Source organism: Nanorana parkeri, unplaced genomic scaffold, assembly GCF_000935625.1.
Source record: "Nanorana parkeri isolate BGI_ZX_2015 unplaced genomic scaffold, ASM93562v1 scaffold644, whole genome shotgun sequence".
In the NCBI taxonomy this organism is placed as follows: Eukaryota; Metazoa; Chordata; class Amphibia; order Anura; family Dicroglossidae; genus Nanorana; species Nanorana parkeri.
Genome location: NW_017306912.1, coordinates 174,833 through 186,257, shown reverse-complemented (window position 1 = coordinate 186,257; position 11,425 = coordinate 174,833).

Genomic DNA, 11,425 nt, shown 5'->3' with positions numbered 1-11,425 from the left:
ATGTCCCCAGAGCAGAATGCATGTCCCCAGAGCAGAATGCATGTCCCCAGAGCAGAATGCATGTCCCCAGAGCAGAATGCATGTCCCCAGAGCAGAATACATGTCCCAAGAGCAAAATACATGTCACCAAAGCACAATACATGTCCCCAGAGCAGAATCGATGTCCCCAGAGCAGAATAGATGTCACCAAACCAGAATACATGTCCTTAGAGCAGAATACATGTCCCAAGAGCAGAATACATATCGCCAGAGCAGGCTACGTGTTCTCAAAGCAGAGGACGATATAAAATATTGATAAAATAACAATTGAGAGAAGTCAGGAACCCCATCAAGCAACGTATTGATCAGGGTTCCTTCAGCTTGATTGCCCAGAGGTTGGCCATAAGTAGCGCATTGTTCGTTTGATGATTTTCTAATTTCTATTAAAACAAAATCTAATTTGAGATCACATGACCGGGTTGCTGCATGCCTGACCATCAAGAGTTCCCCAGAATAGTTTTGTAAATGGCATTGTTCAGCGTTATATCCCGGTGGATAAGCATTGTGTTCTGCATACCGCGGTGAATGTCTAACTTATACTTCTCTGGATGACAGTACAGAAAGCAGAACATGGACCTGGGAAAGACCAAACAGCGCATCATGGAGATCACCAACTTCGTGGACAAGGTGAGCGCGGGGACCATGGAAGGGTCAACTGTCCTAGAAGACGGACCAATTCACACTCAATGTAATATCAGACATTTCTTAGTAAACTTTGACTGAGTGGCCCCTCTGATTACACATTGTATTGGGTTAGGAATATATTTCCTACCTTGGCCAATCACTGACGAGTTCATCCCAGTGATGTGAGCTGAGGAACAGGATAAATATAAGGAGAGACCTTCTAGACCAGCGGTCCCCAACCTTTCCGCCCCCCTAGCTTCAACACTGCCCCCAACCACCCCCGTGCTTCCCCTTCCCCCACACTGAGCCACTATTACCTGGCTTCTCCCCACTTTTTCTATGTCCCACAGCCTGCTCAGTCCAGGTACTGACAAGATACCCCGCATCCTGCAGAGCCCACACTGTACTGAGAGCCGCGCATTCCTTGCGACAGCCGCTGCTCGAGTCAGTGAGAGGCAGCCCTGGAGCCTCCGTCCCGCTTCAATGACGGCCCAGCCAGCACGGCATCAGAGGGGCCCGGGGACTATTTTGTTGTTGTTTTTTTACATTGACGGAGCTTCCTTTAACCCGGAAGTGGGGCATAGCAGCTGGAGGAGGGAGAGGGGGCTTAGTAGTAGGTGGTAATGACACACTGACTGTCCGTCCATTGGGGGAGGAGAGAGACACCGACTGACGCTAGGGGAGGAGGGGGGACACCGACTGAAGTTGAGGGAAAGAGGGGAGAGACTCCATCCAATGCTGGGGTCCCCTAAAAATTTCCTCGCCCAAAAAGGGGTCACGAGTGGAGAAAGTTTAAGAAGGCCTGTTCTAGGGAATACTCCGGTCCTCGTGGCGGGATGTGCTTGGTTGATACTTGGTGATGTTTGTTTTTTGTTTGTCTGTTGATCTATGTTATTTCAGTGGCCTCGTTCACCTTTATACAAATAAAGAAGATGAGCGTAGATTTGACTAAACAAACTCCTCGTATCCCGGCTGTTATCATTGGGAAAATTATATTGAATATTGCAAGTGCTCACATTAAAGTGACCCTGTCACCACAGTATTTACAAAATTACAGGTATATGAATACCTAGATTTTTCGAAGCCCGTGGACGTGCATCAAACTTCCCCCTGTGAACAAAAAAAGTGAACCGTGAAATCACAGCACACAAAAACGTGCACAAGGGTGCAAGATCCTTCGAAAGAAGGGACCTACTTTCCCGACCCCTCGGGGCGCAAGGCTCCTGACAGGGGTTGAGACTGTTGGTCCACCAACCCGAAGGCCGGTGGACCCATTTCCTTCGGGGACCTGCCGCAACAGGTCCCTCACAGTACTAGGCAAGTGGGCTCTCCCGAAGAGAGACAGACCTCCTGGGTGTGAGGAGACAGAGAACCCCCTACGAGGCACAGAATCTCCTCCCAGCGTCAGGAATAGGTCCCGAAGAAACCTGCACCTTCAGCAATCTGTGGGTCAAATTTGAAAATAAAAAAGTGCCAAACGTGCATAGAGTGCATAAATGAATCTAAAGTGCCAGTGCACCACTCTGACAGGCCTTAGGGGCCGGAGTGCAAAAATATTGCCCCGGACTAGCCATAAGGCCTGTCCAAGAGGCGATGTGCAGAAATAAGCAATATGGTGTGTGACCAAGTGCACAGTGAGTCATGTGGGTCCCCATACCCAAGTGACTTTCTGCGCACCCCTGGGACGCCACCCCCAGGGGGCACAACACCACGGGCTTCTGCCGCCCCCGAACCCTCGAGCCAGACCAAGCTTCGCATCTGTTCAGTCAGAAAGCCATGTACTGAGCGGTTCCCCTCTCACAGCAAGCCGCCCCACACGCTCTTTCACTTCAGCGAGTACTACCTAGACCCTGACTTCACACTGGGGTTCCTACTGTTGGCTAATATCATCCCTACAGTACCTTCAAGCCTACTGGTGGAACCACCATGTGCGGGTTAGGGAGACAGGTTTTTGACCAACCTGGAAGGGTCAAATACTTGTAGCGGCTAGGGATGAGTAGAGCAGCATTTCAAGACACAGTGTGCTGGAAAGGTTAGTATCAATGTGCTTCTTTACAGAACTACCCTTGTTATTATCAGTGGTCATGTGGTGACAGTGTCTCTTTTAAGTGGAACCTTTACATGCAAAAAAGTACAGGTAGCCCAACCGTGTTTCCCATATCATAACAACTTTATTGCTCGGAATGAAACACTTCCTCCACCAGGCTAAACATATTATATAAAGTATACAGGTATATATGATTATTTTGTTTTCACCATTATATTAAACTCAGATGCAGACAGAGAAATACACATTTTTGTTTTGAGGATGTTTAGGGCATTTGATAGATTGGTTTAATAAATATCTGTGCTATATTTTATTATAGGTTGACAGAAATGTTTGGGGTTTTTTTATGCATATTAAAGTTAACGTTGAACTTAAGCTTCCAGAACTTAAAATGTCCCAGTTCCCTTAAAGGAGAACTATGGGGTTAAGGCTTTTCCCCATAGTTCTCCTTAGGGTAACGGGAGGGCACAAACTAGCGTCCTCCTGTCACTCTAGGCTCACTATAACGCGAGCTGTAGCTCGCGGTATACTGAGACGCCGCAGCTGAAGCGGATCCCGACAATTGTGCTGGTATCCGCCTAGCTGCGTGACTGACAGCTGGCTGTGCCTATCTAGAGGCCGAGCCAGCTGTACCCGCCCCCTCCGATCCCCCAGTCAGCGCTGGCGGAGCGGGGAGGGGGGAATGGGGGAATCCAGCCCCCAGCAGAGAGCCGTGACAGGATCCAGAGGTGAGCGAACGCCGGTATGTGTTCGCTCACCTCCCGATCTACTGAGCCGACCTGTGATAGTCTCATTGTCACAGGTCGGCTAGAACTATGAGGTGAGTGAAAAGCACCCCCCTCATAGTTCTCCTTTAAAGAAGGCTGTAGAACAAATTCAACACAGTCCCATTCCTCAGTCTTTCTGTAAGGACAGGTCACTGTGAAGGTGTTCAGAAAAACTTGGACTCAGCCACGTAGCCTATTGCAACAAAGCATCTAAAAGGTGATAATATGATATGTATTTTTTATATTGTTTTCTGTTATGCCGTGGGAATGGGATCACATAACAAACCTATAGAGGGGTTTCCCCCGCTTTCACTGCATAAGTGGGAATATACATTACGTTCCCAAATTTAAGTTGCCATCAGCCTTTTGCAATCCCTCCACCGGCTCTCTAGGACCAGGTCCAGGAGCTTTTCTCTTGAACCGCCAGTCCATCCCGCCATGGACAATCCCGAAGAACCGATGTCTTAGTCTGGTTGCCGCATAAATTAAAAAAGCAGAATGCAGACCTGGAAAAATGTTCATGATAAAAATATACCACAAAGGGCCCAACAACCACATAAATCTTTCCATGATGTATGTAATGATATAGAAAGCCCAGATCAGGATACAGACAAATGCAAACTTGATGGTCCTCTGGAAGGTGTCAGTGCTGCTGGTTACATTCCCACGACTGTTCATTCTGATCATGTGTGAGCAAAGCGAGCTGATGAGCAGAATTGAAGACAGGAAGCCCAGTAGAAGAGGGGACATGGTCCATAGTGAGTGAAAATATGACATCTTCTCCAAGTTTTGTTTATAGTGTAAAAAGTAGCCTTGTGTCGAATTCCTAAAAATCTGAATGGGGTAGGCCAACAAACGCATGGAGGAATATCCCAGAGACAACAGCACGGAGGTGAGTATCAGGAAGACCACCCTCCTTGATATGACAGCCTTCAGACGTAAGAAGAAGTTGCTTTGAATGGTGGAGATCTTGAAGTAGATGAAGATGGAGTGCACGGTTGACAAGCTGAGGCCCAAGCAGGATGAGGAATTCAAAATAAATTCAAGCAACAGGAAAAAAAAAACAGGAATCTCCGGAAAGTAAAAGAATGCAAAAAAATACAGCAGACTGGCAACATGGAAGGACAACTTTGACAGCTCAAGGAAGGTGATAAGTTTGTCAACATCAATCATTGATCTTCCCATCAGCCAGTCAATGGCGTTAACGACCACAATAAAGGATTGTGCTACCAGACTCGGCAATACTACGATCCCAAGACCGACGAATGGAGGAAGTTGTTGTATTAAGATATTTTCAGCTTCATCTCCTGTTGCAGAGTTTGCCATCTCTGCAGTCAGATACAACAGCTGCCTGTACGGGAACGATGGAGCTGCTCCTAACAATGGAAAAGAACCTCGTTCACTCTCTGATGCAAATGGTCATGGAGCATGGAGTCTGTTGACCTTTACTCAAATAAAGAAGATGAAAGTAAATCTGACACACCGGTGGATGTTGTTGTAAGATACCAGAGCTGGGCGGAAAAATACAGAGGCGGCTCTCTAATTAGGCAAATTAGGCGGTCAACCAAGGCCTCGCGGCCACAGAATTTGCTTCCCACATTACAGCGGGGACGTGCAATCAGGGGAGGCAGGTAGGGCAAAGCCTCACCTAGAATTATGGAGGAAAAGATGTTGGAACTACCAGGGTCGCAGAGGTCACGTCCGCGACCGGGGCCCTGGAGTTCCGCCACTTGGAGGGGGCCCAGGACAGGAGGAAGGGGCCCCTGGTAACCGCTGATTACCAGGATATTTATTATCCCGGTAACCGCTAATGTCAGTCCCGGGACCTCTTCCTCCTGTCCTGGGCCCTACATGTTTTGCCGCTGCTCACCTCACCTTGTTCCGGGTGCAGCGTGAAGTATGATCCAGCCGGCGCAGCAGCCAATGAGTGGGAAGCGGTGTTATCCCCACCCCCTCATCACACAGAACTGCTGCCGAATAGAGAGCTGCTGCGGACACGAAGGGGGAGATATAGGGAGCTGGGACTATAAAGGTGACATGGGGTCCGGGAGCGGAAAGCTGGGGACGTGAAGGGGGAGATGAGGGGAAGCTGGGGACATGGAAGAGTAGAGTGTGAGGTCCGGGATCGGAAAGCTGGGGACATGAAGGGGGAGATAATGGGGAGCTGGGGACATGAAAGAGGAAAGTTTTTGTTTGTTTTTTCTTGTATAAAATCTGTTTTAAAAAAAAAATCTAATTTTTTTCTTCTTGGGGGAGAGAGAGTTGGAATCAACTCTTTCCCATTCTTCGTGGCACTAGACAGGGCTGTCCACTTTCTCCCCTTTTATTTGCTTTAGCCCTGGAACCTTTACAGTGTTTCCCCGAAAATAAGACACTGTCTTATTTTATGTACAACAATCCACACTTATTCATGTACAACAGTCTACATGTATTCATGTACAAAAATATGGCAATCAGGGGTGTCCCGTACCTTTCCAAGAGCAATTTGGTAACCAATCGCTGGCCAGAATGAGCGAAGCGCACTTTCACTATTGATTCCTCACAGGCGGAGTGCATTTGGTATCACTCCGCCTGTGACAGGAGCCGGCGCTATGGAGGAGGCATCGGCTTATGCGGCTCTGCTCCCTCCGGTGCCGCCTCTTCCTCTAGCACTGGCTTAGTTGCCACCGCTGATTCTCTCTCGCGGCTCTTCAAGTTCCCCCTTATGCCACCACCGGCCCTGGGAATAGTCACAACTAAGTCTTATTTTCGGGGTAGGTGTTTTATTTTAGCAATTCCCAAAAATAGTACTAGGTCTTATTTTCGGGGAAATGGGGTAGTTGCAGCAATAAGTAGCGATGTTAACGTTGAAGGGGTGGAAATAGCAGGAGTTCACCATAAATTATCGATGCTTACCATAACTTCCCCTTTTGTGTCTCTTCCTTCTGTGTCCTGGACTCATTTGCTTCCATTTCAGGCTTTTGTGTGAATCAATCTAAATCCAGGGCTCTGTCGGATTCTTTATCTGTGTCCACTGAATCAGCTCTGTGACCTTCTTACTCATCCCAATGGCCAGAAACCCTTCCTTACCTGGGAAGTTCCTTCACCTCTTCATATGACTAACTTTATGAGGTTAATTTTCCCCCTCCTTTTAGACATTTGAATTCTCTCTCGGAATCGTGGCAACATGTCCCTTTTTCTTGGTTCGGACGCATAAGAAGTGAAGATGTCCCAAACTTATATACCGTTTCTATCCCCATTTATATCCTTCTCATTCAGCAACGTAAGCTCTTACAATTTATATGGGGTAAGTTCTGAGCCTCGGATCTCTAAACATATTTTATTCTCTTCAAAACTTTTAGGTGGAATAGCGGTCCGTGATATCTAGAATTATTACTTAGCTGCGAATGTCGCTCCCATTTCCACCATTCATTTGGTAATGTACTATCACGTACCTGGTAGAGGACCGAGGAGGCCTCCTTTGCAGCTCTTGTCCCACAACCCTGGGAGTGGAGACGGGGAGTGAGAGGACAGAGAGAAGCACCGGTGCCACGGGGTGTAGGGCACCGTGCCTGGGTAAGTCCAGAGGCTGATCTCCAAGGAAGCAGGATGCAGGCAAGGATGCAGCCAGAAGGACAGCGAAGAAAACTGCAGGAGCAGGACGAAGTCAGGGTAAACCCCAATTGGGCAGAGAAGTACAAGAACGGCAGGCAAAATAATAGTCCAGGAACAAGCAGAGGTCGGGGCAGGCAGCAATGAGGCGTTGTTATGGAAATCTGGGTCAAGGCGGCAGAACACAGGAACAGGCTAAATCACAGGAACACACACACAAGCTGAATGATCCACAAAACTGGCAGGTTTAAATAGAGCCTCTATCAATGGGGAGTTGCGTCATGTCCTGTGCGCCACGCTAGCACGTCCTATTGCCTACATTCCGATGTGTGCACATTAGCGCATGTTTCTGCAAATGTGGAAAACCCCCCTCTGAAAAGTCGGGCTTTCGGTCATGGACCGAACGCCCGACAGTATCAGGAGAGAGGAGGGGACCCGGCGGCATACCTTATCCCGCCGGGTGACTGTCCCCTCCTCTCTCTGCCGGTGTCCATCACCAAGATGGCCGCCGGCAGGTATCCGAATACTGCCGCACGTGCGTGATGACGTCATCGCGTACGCGCGTGGTGACGCCACGTGCATGTGCGGTGACCGCTCCGGGTATCACCCAGCCTCGGGATGCCCCTGAGTGGGAGGGGTCTGTTTTTAAGCTTATTTGTATGTCTATTTATAAGGCGATGGTGTATGAGACTGTGTCATTCTGAGCCTGATGAACGGGTACTCTTGAGACCCCGAAAGCGCTTGTAACTGAATGGCAATTTGTCATTAGAGGGACTTTTTACTGAGATTTCTCTTTGGTGTGCAGGTGACAATTTTTTCCACTACTGTATTTGTTCACGGTGCCGTCTGTGGTCGCTACAAGCACCCACCCACAAGCACCCACCTGCTGTTGCAGGTTTATTATTGTTGCGGTAAGTAGTGCAGCTGGTTTTATACTACACTAAAGGTGCCCATACACCTTAAGATTATCGGACGAAACGTTTCGTCCGATGATCGAATAGTCGTGGGGCTGCCGATTTTCGTACGGCAGCCCCATCCTGCCCCGATGATCGCAAGACTAATTTAGCCGTAATTAACGAAAAGCACCTGGACGAAATGCGGTAATTGATTTGCCGTATTTTCATTAGCGCAAGCGCAGTGTAGATCGTACGACTTTTGACGGACGGAAACGCCAGCAACCTTACGACAATCGTACAATATAGAAAAATTTTCAAACATGCTTGACCGTCAAAAGTCGTACGATTGTACATGACAGGGTAAGGCACAGCCGTCCTATGACCCAACCACCCACTGCTGACTACAACCCTTAACCCCTCCATGACCCATGCCCACCTTAAATAATGGACCACACCAGGTTGGATATAAAATGGCTGTAGCAGCCGTTTATTATAAAATATCTTTAAATATATAATTTCCGTTCAAACATTAATTATCACCATAAACAACAATTTCTCTGTAACCTATTCTTTGGCGTGAGGTCTGCGCAGGCACCACTTACTCAACCACCGAAGATCTCTGCTTACCCCCTTAAACCACTGGCCCCTAGCCGCAACCCACCGACTCAGGGACAACATTGGGAAGTAACAGCAGAGACCTCCTACACCTATTTCTGACCTCTCTCTCTGCTGAACCCGCCAGAGAACAAACGGGGCCGCGCACCACGGACGCAGCCCACAGCCACCGTAGCCCGCCATGCGCAGACCTTAAAAAAACAAAAAAAAAAAAAACGTTAGGGAGGGCGGGAAGGGAACTGACCTTGTGCTGACTCCCAACTGCCTGAATCACCCCTCCCCCTGCTCTAACCACCCTGGATGCTCCTCCTGGACCACTTGACCCAGCCAATCACGGTAAGTGACACCCGAGCACCTTCCTTAGGCTAACTTAACCCTTTCTCTACCTGACTGCCTGCCCACCCTGTCATGCCGTCCTTTCGCCTATTCTTTTGCCTTTTGCTCCAGGACTTTCTGTACTGTCGGTCGGACACTTCAATGCACACATACGATTATTGGCCGAAAAGTCGATCGCATACGAAAATCGTACGATAATCGTAAGGTGTATGGGCACCTTAAATCCTATTCCCTGTCACACTTTGATACACTTTGACACTTTGATACCTTTGGTTCTCGGTTACATTTTTGGGGCGGTTTAGCCTCTCAGTTTCTTCCTTTTTTGAAACTCTTTCATTCTCCTTTATTTCCACCTGGCCAAGAAACTGTTTCTGATTAAGGCCCCATTCACACACGAATGGGCCTGCACGTACATCTCCGTGCTGCGTGCAGGACCGTACCAAGTAGCTGCCGGGAAGGACAGGTGCTGCGTGTGATTAGAACGCAGCCCCCGTCCTTCTCTATGGGGCTACGCGGCAGTACGCCCCCCTACGCTCACCTCATTTGCAGGTCCGTAGGGGTGCGGGTTTTCTGGCCGGGACGCATACATGTTCCATTCCGGCGGCGTATGAATACGATCACCCGCACCCCTACGGACCTGCAAATGAGGTGAGCGTACGGGGGCGTATGGCCGCGTAGCCCCCTATAGCAGGACGGGGGCTGCGTTCTAATCACACGCAGCCCCTGTCCTTCCCGGCAGCTACTTGGTACGGCCCCGCACGCAGCACGGAGCTGTACGTGCCGGCCGATTCGTGTGTGAATGAGGCCTTACAGTGGTGGATCATGCATGTTTACTCTCTGCTTTCCTCCTCTGGGGTTAAAAGCTTTCAGTACCTCCGTGATTCCCATAATGACCCTTTGAGAGAACATTTATGATATATTCAACCCAATCGTTTTCTTTCTTCTCTCATCCATGCACATCCTTCTCCTCACAATCTTACACCATTCCAACGGAAATGCCAATCTGATCTTTATGATTTCCTTTGCTTTATTCCTCATGCATGTTGGCCAAGAACGTTCCTGCGAAGCCTTACCAACAACACCGGGAGAGGGATTTGGGTTTAACTTTGCTTTCTGAGGACTGGCTAGATATCTAGAAATGTTTTAATTTTAGAAAATTCTTAAGGTCCCCACACACCTTACTATAATCGTACGATAATCGCGGGAAATCCCGCGATCGTACGATTATGGTAAGGTGTGTGGAAGCCGTGCGACCTCTACTACTGTAAGGTCGCACGAGTTTAAACTTACGAACATGTTTGAAAACCCGCCAAGCATCGTACGATGTTCGGCGGATGTGTGGCATGTTCGTAAGATAAAAGCCGGACGGTGTGTGCGAAAGCGCACACTGCCCGTTCAGCATTGCGGTCATCGGAAGCCGCCCCTCAGGGGGCGTGGCTGGCGATCATCGCAAGTACGATCTGCCTATGCGTACGTTTTTTTAAGTACCTTACAACCATCGCAAGACAAAAGTCTTGCGATGGTTGTAAGGTGTGTGCCCAGCCTTATACAATGTTATATCAATGGTATTATACACCTGTGAGACTTGCACAGTTTCTTCCCAATTACCCCATTATGTGCTTTCGTGGATGTTCCCAACCTGGTCCAATGGCTCATACTTGGTGGGTTTCTCTAGTCTTTGGGTCTGGGTTTACATGTACATTATTACATACACATCTATGTAGAAAGCCATGGAAAGCCTTACTCGACAAACCATAAGTATTTGCAAGACAAAGACTATTAGATATTCGTATATTCCATGAATGCACTGTGTTTTACTATAGTTTGATTCAATTATGACCAAAAGGCATCTGTGATCTACAGCAGTGGTCCTCAACCTGTGTAACCTCAGGACCCACATTTGTCCTTGGTCATTAGGTCGTGACCCGAGTTACACTGCAATGGAATGCACAGCATTGCAGAACCGCACATTCTGTTGCGGGCGATCAAACTGTGGGTGGGAGGTGTGTTTGGGGTGCCATTCAAAGTAATAGTAATGCACCTCCCACACCAGAAAGTGTGGTAGGTGCGACTGCGTGGTACCATGCGATTAACACACTGTACTAGTGTGAACGGGCCCCAAAAAACAGATCCACCCAGCCTCCCTACCTTACAAAAACTGGAGTGGGGAGAGCAAATCCGGCCCTGGATGTACTCTTTTTGCTGCCCCAAGGCCACGTTCCTCAATGTGCCCCCCTTACCCACCAAACGCCCCCCCATGGAGAATGGCAGACCTGTATGTACCTTGCATACAAGTGATCTCAGTGACATCACTTTCCAGTTGGAGTGTCAGCAGGTATATCTGAAGTGGATTGGCATCCAGAGTCTTTCTGTTCCAATGACGAAAGGTGAGGGACTGACGGCTCCTGAACCGTTAGTCATCCACTCCTTTCCTCTACATACTGTCTGGGCAAAATATCCCATGGAGGCTCCGAGAAACACATCATGCTAATAAGAAAGGCTATACTATC